The sequence below is a fragment of the Elaeis guineensis genome, chromosome 12 (genome assembly GCF_000442705.2).
Source record: "Elaeis guineensis isolate ETL-2024a chromosome 12, EG11, whole genome shotgun sequence".
NCBI classification, from domain to species: domain Eukaryota; kingdom Viridiplantae; phylum Streptophyta; class Magnoliopsida; order Arecales; family Arecaceae; genus Elaeis; species Elaeis guineensis.
In genome coordinates, this window is record NC_026004.2 from 26,473,696 (window position 1) to 26,479,074 (window position 5,379).

Here is a 5,379-nt window from a genome sequence, read left to right on the forward strand (position 1 = left end):
GGGAGGGAGATCAAGCGGGTTTTTTCAATTAGGGCAGAGTACCTTCGGTTTTATTTTTAATTAAAAAATATTTAGCGACGAAATAAATTCGTTGCTAAAAATAAATATTCTGTCGCGAAAAAATTTTTTTTTTGCAACAAAAATATTTTCATCGCAAATGATTAATTTTTGATAACAAAAATTTAATTTCGTCACAAATGATCGGGAAATCAAGTTTCTCGCAACGAAACAAATATTTCGTCGCTAAAAATTAAATTTTTGGCGACGTAACTATTTTCGTCGCAAAAAAAAATTTAGCAACGAAAAATTTTTCCGTCGCCAAAAAAAAATTTTTTTGCGATGAAAACCTTTCGTCGCTAAAAATCAATTCTAGCAACGAAATTTAAATTTTCATCGCAAAATATTCAAAAATTTTTTAATAAAATAAATTTAGCGACGCAATAATTTCGTCGCTAAATATAAATAAAATTGGTCGCAAAAGTCTTTTTTTTTAGCAACGAAAAATCAATTTCGTCGTAAAAAATATAATTTTTTTGGCGATAAAATCTTTTTTTGTCGCAAAAAAAATTTTTTTAACTACGAAAAAAAATATTTCGTCGCCAAAAAAACTATTTTTTGCAACGAAAAAAAATTTAGTCGTTAAAAATGAACTTCTAGCAACAAAAAAAAATTTCGTTGCAAAAGATATAACTTTTTGCAACGCAATTTTTTTCGTCGCAAATACCTAATTTTTGGAGACGAAATTTAAATTTCGTTGCAAAAGCCTACTTTTTTGCGACGAAAAATATTTCGTCGCTAAAATTTCGTCGCAAAAAATCAAATTTCTTGTAGTGAATGCTAAATCTCGTCTCTAAAAGCTATGTCCCAATATTTCTTCCCACGCTCAAAATTAATTATCTGAATCTGAAAAATAGAAAGAAAGGTAATGAGCTAGACAGCCCAGTAAGTAACAAGTATCTCTACTAGATATTTCAGATATTATCTAATTTTCAAGAATAATGCTGCAAATAAACATAAGAGTATATTTCATGCTGATTTAATGCAAATCTAATAATTTTAAATATTCACATATAATATAATCATAAATCCTATTCGATTCAAAACACTCGTAACTCAACAGCCTTGACTATGACCAACGTTTAACCCCCATTGGCGGGGTCCACAGAATACCAGCGCACAACCCCCACTGGCAGGGTCCAGAAATACCAGCGCACAACTTCCACTGGCAGGGTCCACAAATACCAACGCATAACCCCCACTGGCAGGGTCCACTGAGTACCAACGTATAATCCCCATTGGCAGGGCCCACTGAAACATAGTTAGGCTGAGAGCATAAATCCGATCTATATCAAAACACTTTATATCATAAATATTTCACTGAACATGTGCATAAATCGACATACTAAAATATTTCAAAAGCACTTTTCTTTCAAAACATAATTTCATAAATCATGCATAATTTTCAGAGAATAATTATTTTTTTTACAGAATAAATATAGAATATCTCGAGAAGATGATTCATTACTTACTTTTCACGGAGCACTGAATGAACAGATCGACTAACTTCTAAGAGATTCTTCCGCGCCTATTATCCAAAATTATATTTTTACATTAATTTAATTCAAAATTAAATCTAACAAATCCCAAAATTAAAATCTCGCTTAAAATCAGGCTCGTCTCTAAACTCGATCAGAAACATCAAATGAAGCCTTCCCCTACGCAAATCTTAGAAGGATAACTTTAGAGAGAGAAATCCATCAAGAGAGAGAAAAACAAGCTAGAGAGAGAAAATCCTAGAGAGAGAAAGTAGAGAGAGAAAGTCCAATTCCAGAGAGAGAAAGTCAGGGTTCAGACTGAAAGAAGAGAGAGAAGAGAGAGAAACTCTCTCTCTCATCAATTTCTTTATTTATTTATTTATTTATTTATTTATTTGTTCATACATATATATATATATATATATTATTTTTTTTTTCTTCTTTTCTTTTCTTCTTTTTCTTTCCTTTTCTTTTTCTCTTTTTCCTTTTTTTTTCCTTCTTTTTGTTTTTTTTTTCTTTTTCTTCTTTTTTCTTTTTCTTCTTCTTTCACGGAAGAAGGAACTCTGTTCCTCTTCTTTGACCGAACGGGAGGGGATCAGAGGGGCGTCGCCCAGGGTCCGATGGCTGCAGTGGCACGGTCGATGGTCCGGCAGCGGCGGCCGATAGCAGGGAGCAATAGAACGCCGGCGGTGAGGCTCGGCCGGCGGGAGATTTAGAAAAAAAATGAAAAAACAGGGGACCGCCTCCTTTCCACGGATTTCTCCGGTCATTGGCCTATCACCGGCGGCCATGTCTTTCGAAAAAGACAGATAGAGGGGTGGGGGTCCAAACCTAAGGGTGAAATGCCGCAAACGACGGCGTCGATGGTCGGAAAAGGGTGAAAGATGACTCGGCCGAACAGGGGAAAAACAGAGCATCATTTTCTTCTCGATTTCCAGCAAAGTCGGTGATCGACAATGATGTTTGGGGCCAGAGGAGAAACGGAAGAAGAAGAGGAAGAAAGGTTGGAGCCTTACCTGAGCTCCGGCGGCGTCTTCGGCCTCTATTTTTCGGCGAGCACAAGAATAGGAGGCCGCGGCTTCAATCGGGAAAATCGGAGAAAAACTCCGACGATCGTCGGTGGTTGATGGTTCTACACTTAGAGGAGGGGAGGGAGATTCTTATAGAGCTTGTCCTAGGGTCTTTCAATGGCCCTAGGACTCCGATTCTTGATCGGAATCGGGGAAGAGGAAGACTCCGATCAGGAGTCTTCCTCCCTTTTTTTTTTTTTTTAATGGGCTTTGTGGGCTTTGTGAGCTGGTTTTGGGCCCAATTGGGCCGGATTATCACATTCTACCCCCCTAAAAAAAAATTTCGTCCTCGAAATTTAACATACCTGTCACCATTGTATTGGAAGCCTGTGGATTCTGTTGAGTAAGCGCATAAACTCTTCCCTGGGTTTTAGAAATCTGTCCGCCATCCTTATGTTGTCCTTCATGAGTTCTTTTGCCAGCTTGATTTTCAGTATTTAGCGGACAGCTAGCAATTTTATGATCTTTCTGACCACATTTGAAACAAGCACCGGTATTCCAATAGCAATCCTTGTCTGCATGATTTTTGCCACATCTGGAGCACGGCTCACCATCAATCTGTTGAGTCTTATTGTCTACTGCTCCCTTAGCTGATCTTTTGATGTTTTTATTATTCTGCCCTTGTGTATCATTTGATTGTGCTCTCTTTCTTTGCTTTCTTTCTCTTTCCATGCGTTCTTCATTGACTTCTCTTTCAATTATCAGTACTTTGTTTACCACATCTGCATAAGTTGTCAATTCATATGGAACCACTTGTTTTCGAATCTCAGTTCTCAGTCCCATCTCAAACTTGTGAACACGTTCTTGCTCACCATCCACTAATCTCGGAGCAAATTTTGCTAACTCTGTAAATTTTGCTTCATATTCTGTCACACTCATACCCTTTTGCTTCAAATAAATAAACTCTTGCTATTTCTGGATCCTTATACTCCGAGAAAAATACTGATCATAGAATGCAATCCGAAATTTTTTCCAGGTAAGTATTTCGCCGTCTTGTTCATGCTTGCGCTGTAGTCGCTGACACCAGTTGTATGCTTCTCCTTGTAGTAAATAAGCTGCATATCGAATCTTTTCTTCATCAAGACACTCTTGGACAGCGAAAGCCTTCTCCATCTCCATTATCCAGTTATCAGCCTCCAAAGGTTCGGTAGTCCCCTTGAAAGCTGGAGGAGCAAGCTTTTTAAATTCTGAAATGTTGTTCCGTTGTACTGGTTGCTCTCCATGTTGTGGTGGTGGATGCTGATGTTGTTGTGTATCTCGTTGTATCTACTATTGTTCAAATATTTGCTGCTGTATTTATTGTTGCGCTTGTACCATCCTGATTAGGGTCTGCATTAACTGAGCCATATCTGGTTCTTGATGTGCTCTCGAAGCACTTCTATTAGGATCTACGACTCCCTCCTCCTGAGGGGTGCCACTGGTCAGATGGGGAGTGCTACCATCCCGTGGTTGTGATGTCTCTCTTGCAATTCCTTGAGTAGTTCTTGTCATTCTACGGGGAGGCATGGTAACCTTATAGTAGTAAAACCTTATTAGATTCATTTATCTATTTGTTAGGATGGGTTTATTATGATGCTCATATTCTAATGTCCCAATATTCCTAATGTTTACCCACCTACACTCATACTATGTCAAATTCTATGTGTCATAATTTATCCACTTATGCTCTGATACCATATTAATTGTCACGCCCCCGACCCGAGATTGTGAATCGAGGGTCATGGCAACCGCCGCATATATATGAAGAACTCTCTCCATAAGCATGCAAGGCATCTCATCACGATATCAATGCATCACAGCAGAATAAATTCAAATAATTATTATTCAACTGTAATTCAAGTAATTAAATCAATTGTCTTACATCCAATAAAATTTTACTAAAAAAATAAAACAATAGATCTAAGTTCAATTGAAGTTGACAATGCTAAATCTTGCCTCTAAAAGCTATGTCCCAATATTTCTTCCCACGCTCGAAATTAATTATCTGAATCTGAAAAATAGAAAGAAAGGTAATGAGCTAGACAGCCCAGTAAGTAACAAGTATCTCTACCAGATATTTCAGATATTATCTAATTTTCAAGAATAATGCTGCAAATAAACATAAGAGTATATTTCATGCTGATTTAATGCAAATCTAATAATTTTAAATATTCACATATAATATAATCATAAATCTGATTCAATTCAAAACACTCGTAACTCAACAGCCTTGACTATGACCAACGTTTAACCCCCATTGGCGGGGTCCACAGAATACCAGCGCACAACCCCCACTGGCAGGGTCCAGAAATACCAGCGCACAACTTTCACTGGCAGGGTCCACAAATACCAGCGCACAACCCCCACTGGCAGGGTCCACTGAGTACCAACGTATAATCCCTATTGGCAGGGCCCACTGAAACATAGTTAGGCTGAGAGCATAAATCCGATCTATATCAAAATACTTTATATCATAAATATTTCACTGAACATGTGCATAAATCGACATACCAAAATATTTCAAAAGTACTTTTCTTTCAAAACATAATTTCATAAATCATGCATAATTTTCAGAGAATAATTATTTTTTTTACAGAATAAATATAGAATATCTCGAGAAGATGATTCATTACTTACTTTTCACGGAGCACTGAATGAACAGATCGACTAACTTCTAGAAGATTCTTCCGCACCTATTATCCAAAATTATATTTTTACATTAATTTAATTCAAAATTAAATCTAACAAATCTCAAAATTAAAATCTCGCTTAAAATCAGACTCGTCTCTAAACTC